Source organism: Meriones unguiculatus, chromosome 14, assembly GCF_030254825.1.
Source record: "Meriones unguiculatus strain TT.TT164.6M chromosome 14, Bangor_MerUng_6.1, whole genome shotgun sequence".
NCBI classification, from domain to species: domain Eukaryota; kingdom Metazoa; phylum Chordata; class Mammalia; order Rodentia; family Muridae; genus Meriones; species Meriones unguiculatus.
Window position 1 is genome coordinate 80,319,200 of NC_083361.1, and position 12,867 is coordinate 80,332,066.

The 12,867-nt window shown below is 37.5% G+C and overlaps 1 long non-coding RNA gene across 1 annotated transcript in view; it reads left to right on the forward strand.

The window, feature by feature from the left end:
* The window catches only part of LOC132647262 (uncharacterized), a 2,298,480-nt gene that overhangs the window by 686,261 nt on the left and 1,599,352 nt on the right, over window positions 1-12,867 (forward strand). Inside the window, exon 3 of the long non-coding RNA XR_009585629.1 lies at window positions 171-248. This is a non-coding gene — a long non-coding RNA (uncharacterized LOC132647262). The remainder of the gene's footprint in view (window positions 1-170; window positions 249-12,867) is intronic.

Consider the following 12,867-nt stretch of genomic DNA (forward strand, 5'->3'; position numbering starts at 1 on the left):
AAACTGCTTTTCTTCTTTTTGTTTCTTGAGTCAGCATGAAATGGCTTGGTTTACAGATACATAGGAATTGATGTTGATTGACTGAAAAACATCCTATTATGATACTACCATTATTAGAGTTTGCAGGTTTCTTTCCCTAATTTCAAAATGTCTTTTTTTTTTCATTTCAGATCACCCCAGGTAGCTGTCTCAAAACATCAATCTATTGATTTTCACTGCATGGGGTGAAGAAGAAACCACCAAATCAGGTATGGCTTCCAGGCTAAAAAATTAGCCACTTGAAATTAAACATATGTACTACACACTCAAACTTTTAAAATATTCTTACAATGGAGCTTGAAGCAAATGATTTTGGCAATTGCTAGAAGAAATCTTTATTATTTTTTTCTAATGCAAAACTTTCTTTTGTGGAAAAAAACCATACAAGCACTTGTTAAGACTTCTACTTTTTGTTGTAGCCTACCTAATAATTACCCTATCATCACATACTCAGCCCCAATGTCCCTAGCCGCACTCCCCATGGTAATCTGATGTTCATTGTTCTTCCCTTTGATACAAGCTGAAAGTCCACAGCAGCTTCTTATTCTAATCAGTGTTTAAATGCCTTGTCTGTTGAAATGAGAGTCGCAAGGATTAGTGGCACAGATCTTTCCCTGAAATTGAAAATGTAGGGGTTAGAAGCACAGTTAAGCCAAGTACAGTCTTCGCATGCATGTTCTTTTGTTTTTTGGGGGGTGGGGTGGGGTGGGGTGGGGGTGGGGTATGAGATAAACATTACTGTCCAGTGAAAATGGTACTGGCTAAAGTTGTGAAATGCTGTGGCTTGGAAGAGAGAATATTTGAAAACAGGTCAGTGTCAACTCTGAAAAATGGTTATACAATTTTAAGGTGTTAGTAAAGTATTATCTGCCTTCACAGATGATGCTAGGAGACAGCCAGGAGAGAGAAGTAGAATAATCAGAATCGTATGCCAATTGAAAACTGCAGAAGAATTTTTAAAAGTCCAGGAAGGAATCATCATTATTTTTTAATATATTAAAATTATGTGGTCTTTATATACTATTAGCCTATAATTCTATAATTATCAGTTTGTAACATTTAGTTGCTGAAATGCAGTTTATAATCACTAAATATTGCCATATTTTGGCTATATTTGACTCATACTTGTGCTCATTATTTAGTGTTTTCCATTAATATTTTTAATTTGACAATGAAAAATGTTTAAAGGTACTTTTATCAATGAACTGATAAGAATGCCATAATTAAACAAGCCAGTCTGCATTGGTTGATTTTTCTAGTAGTCTCTTACTTTTTATTTGATTTTTTTTGAGCAGTCATAACAAAAGGATCTTTGAATTAGATTGTTCTCCCGAACAGACAACATATGTAAAGAATGACTGTATCTCAGTTTCCTGAGACCATCAGACATGTTGTAATCTACTCAACTAAAGCCTCGTCTGCACAGACTTAGCAGATTCCAGTGCATCATCTCTGGTGTCAATATTCAAGATTAGGAGGTTAGTATTACTCTTAACTGAGGAGGAGGTACCACAGTGAGATTCAAAGCTATCTTGACATCAGTCCTACTTCATCTCTTATAACTCGCCACTCTGACATATGTAATGATGATGTTCCTTACCATAGTGATGAAATTTCAGCTCCATTTAATTTCATCCGAACAGCTGAAACTTTCAAACAAGGTCTCATTGAATAGGCAAAAATATAAACAAATAAATAAGAAATATTGTCTCAAAATGTATACCACTAGCTTCATGTTTATGGGAAAAACACATAATCTTCCTTCCCATTTGGTGGACAAAGTACAAGTGCTACGGGTAGATCAGGGTTTCTCCTATAAGGCTTTAATAGCTTTGTCCACTTAATTAATTAAGAGGGTAAAATACATACATTTATTATATGACTAATCACAGTGGTAAAGGGAAGAAAGATGATCGAAGGAAAGACACACGTGGAAGCCTGAATAAGGATTTCTCAAAGAAGACTTTCTTCTTTCTTCATTTTAGTAAACAGAAGATTAGCCTAATGCCACATTTACTCACACCCTGATCACATGATTTTCTTTATAGTCTAAAGAAATCATAAAAATATATATATATATATAAAGAAATCATAAATTTAGAGACAGGTTTAAAGCCAAGATCTTCCCTCCTTTCCTCACCATGGCTCATCAGTAGGATAATTTTTCCTTGCTACAAGTTGGACATTTATAGGAAGGGAGTTTCTCTTTTCTAAAGGGCCTTTCTAAGGATTTGCCTATGAAATATATTACAGACTCAAACTCTATTGTTACTCTAGTAACACAAAGCAAGTGCACCCAAATATTACCTATATTCTGCAATTGTTTACATTATTAAGGAGACATAACATAAAGTAGAAACGGCTTACCTGTTTCGTTTTGTAAACTATGTTAAATGTAAAAATATGTTAGGCAGCTTAACAAAACATCAGAATCTTACAAGCCATGGTAAAGTGTCTGTAGAAATCAACAAAGACCTAGTTTCTTCAAACTGGAGCTTTAAAGGTTGCTCCTATTTCTTCTGACTTCCTACATGTCATTATACAATATGGAAAACTTTTATCGAGATCTAACCTGCATGAAATTGAAGACACTGTACTTGTCCATTTAATTCTACAACCAGCAATCATTCCTGAGTTTGCTTTGAATGTGTTTTTGAATGAAACTTTAGAAAATAAAATATGGACTTATCTTGATCTCAGTGTCTTTACGAGACAAGAATAGATGTTAATAGAGGAGTAGCATTCCCGAGTTATTCCACTGACACAACAGACTGAGATGTGCTCCTGAGATGTTTGGAATTTTCCATAAAAACAAGTTAAGAACTTAGGGCAGTAACTATGACTCCAGATCATGTAGCCTCTTTCCACTTTTATGCCTATTATATTTTCCCACAGTTTCACATGAGTTACATCATTAGTCCACAAAATGTGCTCTCTAGCAGCTAGCAGCCAGCAGCATCAGCACCATTACATGTTGAAAACAAAAAGCCTTAGACCTTTCAAGGTACAAAGAGTCCAAGTATCTGATGATGGGAGTCAGAATGCATATTTTAGGTGATTATACTTCTTGAAGTTCAAAAAGACATTCCCTAGGCACACGCATAGGTTTGTATCCAAGTGGCTCAATGACTGTTAACATATGGTGAAAACTGGGTTTGAATTAAAAAACTGGAAGATTAATAACAAACAATCAAATTATTTAGAGGGAACTGACTATTGCTGCCCCAGCAACCATCAATTGCTAATAGCCCTATGTATGTTCATACACTGAGGACAGTATGTAAACACTCTGACTTTAAAAGAAAAATAAGTCCAGGCAGTAGGAGAAAAAAGTGATGACAAGAGGTGCGGGAAAGGTTGGAGAGAAGAGTGTGCGGGTCGATTTGATCAAAACACAGGGTTTCAGTTGCTGTGAGGAGACACCATGACCGAGGCAACTGTTACAAAGGAAAACGTTTAATCAGGGCCGGCTCACAGCTTCAGAGGTTTAGTCCATTATCATCATGTCAGGAAGAATGGCCATGTGAAGGCATGTTCCAGTGTGCTGGAGAAACCAACAGTTCGTCATCCTGATCCATAGGAATCAGAAACAGACCATCTGCCTCAGCGGTTGTAGCTTGAGGAAAAGAAAACTCAAAGGCCTGCCTCCTCAGTGACACACTTCCTCCAGCATGGTCACACCTACTCCAACAGGAGAACAGGTCTGCATCCTGTCAAATCATGCCACTCCCCACGAACCTATAGAGGCCATTTGCATTCAACTTACCACATGTGTTAGTGCATATTCTCAAACAGTACATTGTCAAAAACCTTTGGACATCAACTTCATATATGAAATCATCTTATTCAATTTATTTGATGGCCAAATGGCAAAATCACTCTAAATATTCACAAAATTCTGTCAAGGAAAGAACTGGAAGGAATATTTCGGATCACCTACCACATAACAAGCACTCAAGTGTCAGTTACTTTATTAGATCACTTAGCGGTGCTCAAAGGACTCTTTATCATCTCAATCTTACTAGTGGAAAGGGTTATACAAGAGAGACCACATACTAGTTTAAAGTATTGTGCAGGAAATCACAGGTGTAGCATTTGACCTCGATGGAGGAGTCTGATGGCAAAATTCTTTCAACTGTGCATTAATTCTGCGTGTCACTCAAATCTAGTTAGAACATCTGCAGCTCTAGGGGAAAAATTATGTACTTCATTTCTCTTGCCATTCTGAAGGTCTTCCATTTTGGTTATTTTAGGTGATACAACATATCCCCTAACATTTTCGACTCTTTTCAATTTACGTATACTTTTTTCTTTTTTTAATATAATTTTTTATTTATTACAATTAATTCACGTTGTGTCCCAGCTGTAGCCCCACCCTCGTCCTTACTTGATTATCAATCCCTAAATCTCTCCATATTTGTTTAATCATGATAGACTAATAATTACATATTTGTGTTGATGTTTATAAGTATATACTTGGGCTTTTTACTCCATGAATAAATATAGTTACGCAGTGTCCCATTTAAGAGTTTTTTTTTTAAAAAAAGTTGCTAAAATCTGACTCTACACCTTAGACATTATGTAAATAAAATCATGTATTATGTAAATGTAATTACATGTGAGAGTAATTACAGAGATGTGCAATGCAAACCTTTGAGCTGTAATATAGTAAATTATGGGAGATGGTAATTATGTATCATACTGTCTAAGTCTTCAGCATTTGGAAAGAAGGTCATTAACTTCTATGTTTTGAAAATACAATGAATTTTTTTTATCATTTTCTATAGAAGATGTGATGACTGGGTGTTCTGATTAGGGGGATGCAGGGTGAAAATCATCCTGGAGCCTGAAGATGGTCCATAACAGAAGTATCTCTATTCCAGAGCCCTTATGATTAAGTATCAATTATAAGTCACATTGATCTTTCCAAGGGACAGAAAGTGTAAATTCCTCTTGCCCAATCCACATTCTAGTGTATCTCTTATAATTGTAACAGCTATGTGTGCCAGTAACATATATATTTCAGGAGTTTTGAAAATGATTGGGCAGGTTATGAGAGTAGCTGTTAGATTGTAGGAAAGCAAAGAGATAAGTGTTCAAACATGAACAGGCAGGTAGATATGAGATTAGCACTTAAAGGTCTATGTCACAGATACTGTATGTGAAAGATGACATTGTATGTATATACATTAAAGAAAAAAGAAATAAGTAAATAAGATCAGCTCAGGAAATTGAACAACATGAAAAGTTCAGGTATTCCAATTTTCCTGAGAAAACAGCTTGAAACTAGATAAAATTTTAAGACCCAGGGCTCGGTGAACTATTTCTCCTCTCTAAGATAAATGCAGCAGTCTCCTGAATGAAGTTCTGTTTGCCCTTCTAGGTCAGGCCTGTTCATTTTCTTTTAAGCAGATGCCCACCCCCCCAGTCTCTTTACCCTTTTTACCCCCAGTGTCTTCACTGTATTCCAAAGCTGCTATCATTTATGTGTCAGAAAGACATCAATTTCCTCCTAAATGCTGAATTCTCTGCTTCTTATTTTCCCCAAAGTCTGTTTTTCTGCCCTGTAGCCAATGTGATTAAACCTCTGATGTGTTCTCATCACTTTTAAGTAAATTACTAAAACCATTAACATGACCTAGGCAGTTGTACATGCTGTTATCTGTGCTTGTTTCTGTAACAGCATCTGAACCTGCTCTCACTTAGGCTTTCTTTACAGCTCTACCACTGTCCATAATCATCTTCTCTGATCACAGGTTTGTCCAGATATGGTCTGTCTTAAAAGCATTCTCTAATGTTGTTTGTTTGTTTGTTTGACTTTCAGACTGAACAATCTCAGCTTTAACTAAATGAATAATAAAATTCAATATAATCTAATCACACCAAGATTAGATCAAAAACACATCAGAAGTGGGAGAAGACATGAAACAGGACAGGAGCCTATCACAGAGAGCCCCTGAAAGACTCTACCCAACAGGGTATCAAAGCTGAGATTCATAGCCAAACTTTTGGCAGAGTACAGGGAATGTTATAAAAGAAGGGGGAAATAGAAGGACCTTGAGGGGACAGGAGCTCCCCAAGGACAACAGCAGAACCAAAAAATCTGGGCCCAGGGGCCTTTACTGAGACTGATACTCCAACCAAGGACTATGAATGGAGATAACCTAGAACCCCTGCTCAGATGTAGCTAATAATGGGAACAGGGACTGTCTCTGACATGAACTCAGGGGATCGTCTCCCTGAGGAGAGAGCATCCTGACCAGGCCACAGAGGAAGAAAATGAAGCCAGTCTTGATGAGACCTGATAGGCTAGGGTCAGAAGGAAGGGGAGGAGGACCTCCCCTATCAGGGGACTAGTAGAAGAGGGAGGAATGGAAGATGTGACTGGGAGAAGACAAGACAGGGGCCACAGCTGGGATACAAAGTGAATAAATTGAAATAAATAAATAAATATATATAATGAAAATTTAAAAATGCTTGGAATAATTAAAACCTCTTCTGCTTCAAATATTAGCAAAATATAATTACTATAGAAGTGACCCATAATACTAAAATTCAAACATACTTTAGGAAGATGTCAGGATTCAATAACATTTGAAATGCATATCTATCTGAAAGAAATGGTACAGGACTTGTGCATAGAAAACAAAATATTCTGCTTGATTATTAAAAGTAAAATAGGGCCAACAGCATAAATATGAGACCCTCAGTTTGGATACCCAGAATCTGTATAAATGGACACAGACAGATGGTTCTATGCCCCCATACGTAACCCCAGCACAGAGCAAGTATAGGAGAGCAGGGAAAGGCAGAGACCTGAAGCTCATTTGCCAGTCAGCTTAGCAAAACAAACAATAAAAACACTGGCTACACTGAAAGTCAATAATCACTGGTACACATATGCATACACCATATTAACAAGGATACATACATACATTACCATATACATAAATGCAATTAAACATAATTTTAAGGAAAAAATATTGAGAGAATCTGCCTCCTTAAATAAGAGTTAGTATAAAAATCATTATCTTTTCCCAACTTCTCTGTAGGTTCAACATTATCCACCCTCCCCCGAAAAATCCTATTATTTTTGGCAAAAACTGAAGAGCTTATAACAAAATTCACACGACAATAAAAAGCACCTGGAAGAGATAAGGCAACGCTGCTAAGGAGTGTTAGCATAGAAGAGCTACAATAACCAGGACCACATCCTATTATAACAGTGCATGTAATAAGCAGTGTGGTGGTGGCATCAAAATTAGTTGTGAAATCTGTGAACTGAAGAGGTAAGCGAAAATAAACCCAGACACATCCAATCAATTGATTTCTGACACAAAAATTCAGTGAATATCAGTGTTTCTTCAGCACACCATTTTTGGATAATTGGATATTCATACAGTGATGTTAACTTGCACCCACATTTATCTCTGAACATAAAAAACTAACTAAAATATACTGTGTATATAAAATAAAAATGTAAAACTATAGATCTTTTTGAAATAAATATAGAAAATATCTCCATGGTTTGGATTAATCAAAGAACTTTTTTGTTTTTTAGACAAAGCAATGAAAGTCCATTCAGTAAAAGGAAATACTGATGAAATGGAATTCATCACAAAATATATTTTTGTTTTGCAAAAGACACCTAAAATAAAATATTTAAAGTCACAATGTTGAGGAATTTTAATCCAGCAACATGGATGCATTGTCAAGGAATCACATCTAAAGACCTTCTAGTTCTATGTGATCTGGCTGGAATGCATACATGCTCTGGATTATACTATGATCTTGCTGGAATACAAACACACCCTCAGTATACACCTTTAACCTCAAACAGTAAAGGTAAGGTTGGTTTATAGAAGGAAGCAGCCATGTTTGAAAGTGAAGCCTAATTGAGGGGCAGACAAAGTGACAAATCAGAGAAAGAACGGACAGAATGAGTCAGAGACAGATACACCCCTCTCATGAGAAAAAGACAGGAAAGAGAAGCTACATAAGAACAGCACAGGCTCCATGTCAGAGATAGTTCTTGGTAGGAAACTCACATGAGACCAAGCTACCTATCAGTTATATACATGTCAAGAGCCTAGGTCCAGCCCATGTATGCTTTTTAGTTGGTGCTTCAGTCTCTGTAAGCCACCATGGGCCTAGGTAAGTTGACACTGTTGGTTGTTTCATGGAATTATTGCATCCTCTGGGTCCTTCTATCCTTGTCCTAACTCTTCCACAGACTGTCCAAGCTTCACCTAATGTTTGGCTGTGTGTCTCTGCATCTGTTTTGATCTAGGAGGAGAGGAGAAAGGGGTTGCAATCAGGACATAAAGTGAAAAATTAGAAACATCAATGAAAAATAAAAAGAACAGTGAAAAAAAAAGAAAAAGAAAAGAAAGAGAAAAAAAGAGCAGCACATGGAGAAAGGAAAGTTTTTGTTTTATTTTGTTTTTCCTGAGAATTTATTACCAGGAAAATTTTACAGAGACAGGTTGCAGAGAGAACAAGCTAGACACAGATGAAAAAAGAAAGAGAGAGAAAATGAGAAGGAGCCAAAAGACTAAGACATACTGTCAGAATTAGCTTGAGGCCAGGCAGAGCAATTCAGTCAGAAGGTAAGAGAAGCCGGTATGAATCAGTCAGTTTTGAGAGGTGTTTACACCAGAACAGCTGAGTCGAACTGGCTAGGGATAGCTCAGACAAAGGCTTGGAAACAGCTTGCATCTCATCCCTCACCTGAGGAAATAAAAACAATATTTACATCATAGTCTTGGAAAGTGTTTGCAAATAATATCTTTAACAGCAAATTTTAGGAGATATATATATATATATATAGATATAGATATAGATATAGATATATAATCAGACGTACTATTTAGAAATAGATTAAGAGGAAAAATAAGAATACAAAGAGGAAGAAAAGGATAAGAACAAAAAGTAGAGAAGAAGGAGAAGGAAAAGCAGGGTGAGAAGGATGGAAGAGGAGAGGGAGGGAAAGGATGGGAGGACAGTTATTTATTCTGTACCATAAAAAACCTTGGGTCACATAGGCATTCAAAATCTTAAGTGACAGAATTGTGACTTAGGCCAGTGCTGTCTGATTTTAAAGTCAATTCATCAATTCCCAAACTAATTGTGAGGAAGACTCACAATAGTAAGAAACTCAGGATTTCCCACAAGTCTCACATAGGCTGGATGGTCATTAACACTGGTCTTGCTGTGGCAGTTAGTAATGGAAGTGAGCAATCATCTCTTTATTTGGTTGGGCCATGCTTGCTTTTATGGCATTTTAGCTTGACTCCTCTATCTCAGATTATGAAATGAATTCCCAAACCATCTCCAGAGCCACAGATTCAAAGAACCACCAATGGCATTCCAGTGCCTTGCTTAAGGATTGTGATTTAACGAGGCCACACTGCTGCACCTGGGTGCTGTGCTCCAGGCTGCTTCGAGAGCAGAAGCCTCAACCTACTGTTAATTAGATTGCTCCTCTGAGGAATGCTAACAGAGGAGATAGTAGCAAGCAAGAGGGCTGAACTTAAATAAATTTGGCAGGAGAGAGGTTAAACTCTAAAACTCATCAGACTGTCTGGACACAGGAAAGGCAGTCCCAACCACTCCATCCTTGTGGAATCCTTTAAAGAAAATGAACATTCTGACAATCTAAAGTGTCAGTCATTCGTTTTGAGGCAAATGCACATAAAGCCTACATTCAATGTACCTCTTTCATTTTTCAAAACTATTGAACAAAAGCCTTTTCTGGACTTTGGCTAATAGTACTAATGAAAACTTTAATAATAGACCCATCATTCATCCTTTATATTGTAAGCTGGATGGGTCTGGAGGCCACCTACATAGTTTTCAGAAAGAGGAATGAGCAGTGGGTGTTTCAATCCTGTTATAAAACTTTTAAAGAAATGGCAGGGAAGAAAGGGAATGAAACTGCACATAAAGATAAGGAAGCACATTTCTTATTTGACCACATTGTACCTAATACCACAAAAAAAAAAAAAAGTCTTTAGTAGTCCATTTGACTCCATCATCTACTTAGGAAAATATTTTTGCATCTCCAGGCAGTAACAGAATATTAGGAATACAGTATGGTGAAGTCTACCATGCCCTGTGCTTCATAGGACTCACAGGAAAAATCAGTGGGGCTGTGTTATTAAAATATACGGCATGGCCTGAGTCAAATCTTGACTTTCTGAATATTGACTCTTTCATGAACATGCTCAGTTTCCAAGTAGGTTCCCTAGCAAGGGGTTCAGGGGCTGTCTCTGATATGAGCTCACTGGCCTGCTCTTTGATCACCTCTCCTTAGGTGGTTCAGCCTTACCAGGCCACAGAGGAAGACAATGAAGCCAGCCTTGATGAGACCTGATGGGCTAGGGTCAGATAGAAAGGGAGGAGGTCCTTCCCTATCAGGGGATTAGGGAAGGGGCATGGGGAGGTGGGGAGAAGAAGCATGGGTGGAACTGGGAAGAGATGAGGAAGGGCGATGCAGCAGTGATACCAAGTGAATAAATTATAATAAATAAATCAATTAACAAATTTTCAAAACAGAAAACTTGAAATGCAATTCACATAACAGCAATGAAAACAAGACAACAGTTATAGAATAACAAATATAAACAATTTTTCTTGAGGGTCAGCTGACATTATACAACTGAGTTTAAAATTCAACATTTTAAGCTCAGCAGCATGTGCTTGTACATATCCTAATTTTTATTTATTTGTTTTTTTTTGTTTTTTGTTTTTTTGCATCAGAAGTTATTAAGATAGTGAAGTAAACATGGCTTTGCGGGACAAAAGATCAGGCAGTTTGTGTGTATGTGGTTTCATTGGGTCATCTCTCCGGATCAAGAGCTAGTCCCCATTTCACAAAATCCCTTCAGCTGCTCATTAAATAACAGAATCTGAATCACTCTGATAATCGAATTAACACATTTTCATTTTTGAATGATAGCTTTCTATGCTAAAATTGAAAGATAGGTACACTGAGAAATCTCCATTAGTAAAAACATTTTGATAAGTTCTATTAATTACATATGTATATTGTCATTGATATGCAAATATAAAATTGAAATGTAAAAACTAATATGTATTTGCTTATGCAATGTTATGATTTCCTAAAGATAGTTCCACTTCTTATGTCCCTTTATCTCTCTTTTGTACAGAAAAGTATATGTTGAGTTTTCTAGCGATATATACAATTAGACCTACTCAAACTGGTTAGTATCACAATAACAAGTATTGCTTTTGTAAATTATATATAAAATCTTATATATTAAGGACAAATAATTGCAAACTCTAATGTCTACAAATCAGGCTAGTCTGAGAAGACAGGTTTTTTTAAAGGTTATAATGAGCACTGGTTATGGGAGATCAGACTAGAACACTAAGGTTAGAGATCAAGAACATGACAGGCAGATTTCTATCAAAGTCATCTCCAGCTGTTGGATCACGCCAAATATTTTCATTTCACTGTAATGACAGTTAAAACACAAGTAGCACCCCTGTTTAGGCTATGTTTGGGGATTAAAGGAGTCCATGGGTGCAGATGAATTAGCCCAGGTTCTGTTAAGTAACACTGTTCTGAATACACTGGGTTGTAGTTGTCACTTTAACCAAGCCTCTAGAGTAGAGAAACAAATGTGTGAGACAGGCTTTTGATGGAAGGTGTCCCGAGAAAGCAACCACTTTCATTTCTCCTAAATGCTTTAGAAATGCTGGACAAGCTCTTACTCAAACAAAGCAAGGTTCACTGGAGAAGACTGGGGTAGAGCTAGCCTTTTTCTGTCCATAGCAGGGTCAGGAGAGAGAAATGGGGCTCAAAAATGTGAGACTTAACACTGAATTCATGCCAAGGAAAGCCCCTGTTCCCTTATTAGGGAAACCCACTTGGAGACGGATTCTTTTTTTTTTAATTTTTATTCTTTTAATTTATTTTGTTTTTATTATTACTTACATTTTATTAACTCTGTATCCCAGCTATATCCCACTCCTTCATTCCCTCTCAATCCCACCCTCCTTCCCTCCCTCATCTCTTCCCTGCTCCTTTCCAAGTCCACTAATTGGGGAGGACCTCCTCCCCTTTCGTCTGACCCTGTTTTATCAGGTATCTTCAGGACTGGCTGCAAAGTCCTCCTCTGTGGCCTAGCAGGACTGCTCCTCCCTTGGTGGGGGGAGGTCAAAGAGCCTGCCATTGAGTTCCTGTCAGAAATAGTCCCTGTTCCCCTTACTATGGGAAACCAATTGGTTACTGAGCTACGACGGGCTTCATCGGAGCAGAGGTTCTAGGTTATATCCATACATGGTCCTTGGTGGAGTATCAGTCTCAGAAAAGATCCCTGTGCCCAGATATATTTGGTCCTTGTGGAGCTCCTATTCTTTCCCCATCATACTAACTCCCCTTCTTTCATATGATTCCCTGCACTCTGCCCAAGGTTTGGTTATAAGCCTTCGTATCTGCTTTGATACACTGCTAGGTGGAGACTTTCAGATGCCTTCTGCGGTAGACTCCTGCCATACGTCCAATGCCATTCTATATTCCTCTACAGAGAATTCTGTTTAGCTTGGAGATGGATTCTATGGGCTACATCTGAGCCTGGGTTTTAGGTCCATTCCATGCATTGTCCTTGGTTGGAGTATCAGTCTCTGCAGGACCCCTGGGCTCAGGTTGTTGTTTTTTGTTTTGTTTTGTTTTGTTTTTTGCTTTGTTTTTCTCCTTTTGAAGCTCTTGTCCTCTCCAGGTCTTTCCATCTCCTCCTTTCATAAGATTACCTGCACTCTGCCCAAAGTTTGGTTATGAGTCTCAGCCTCTGCTTTGATACC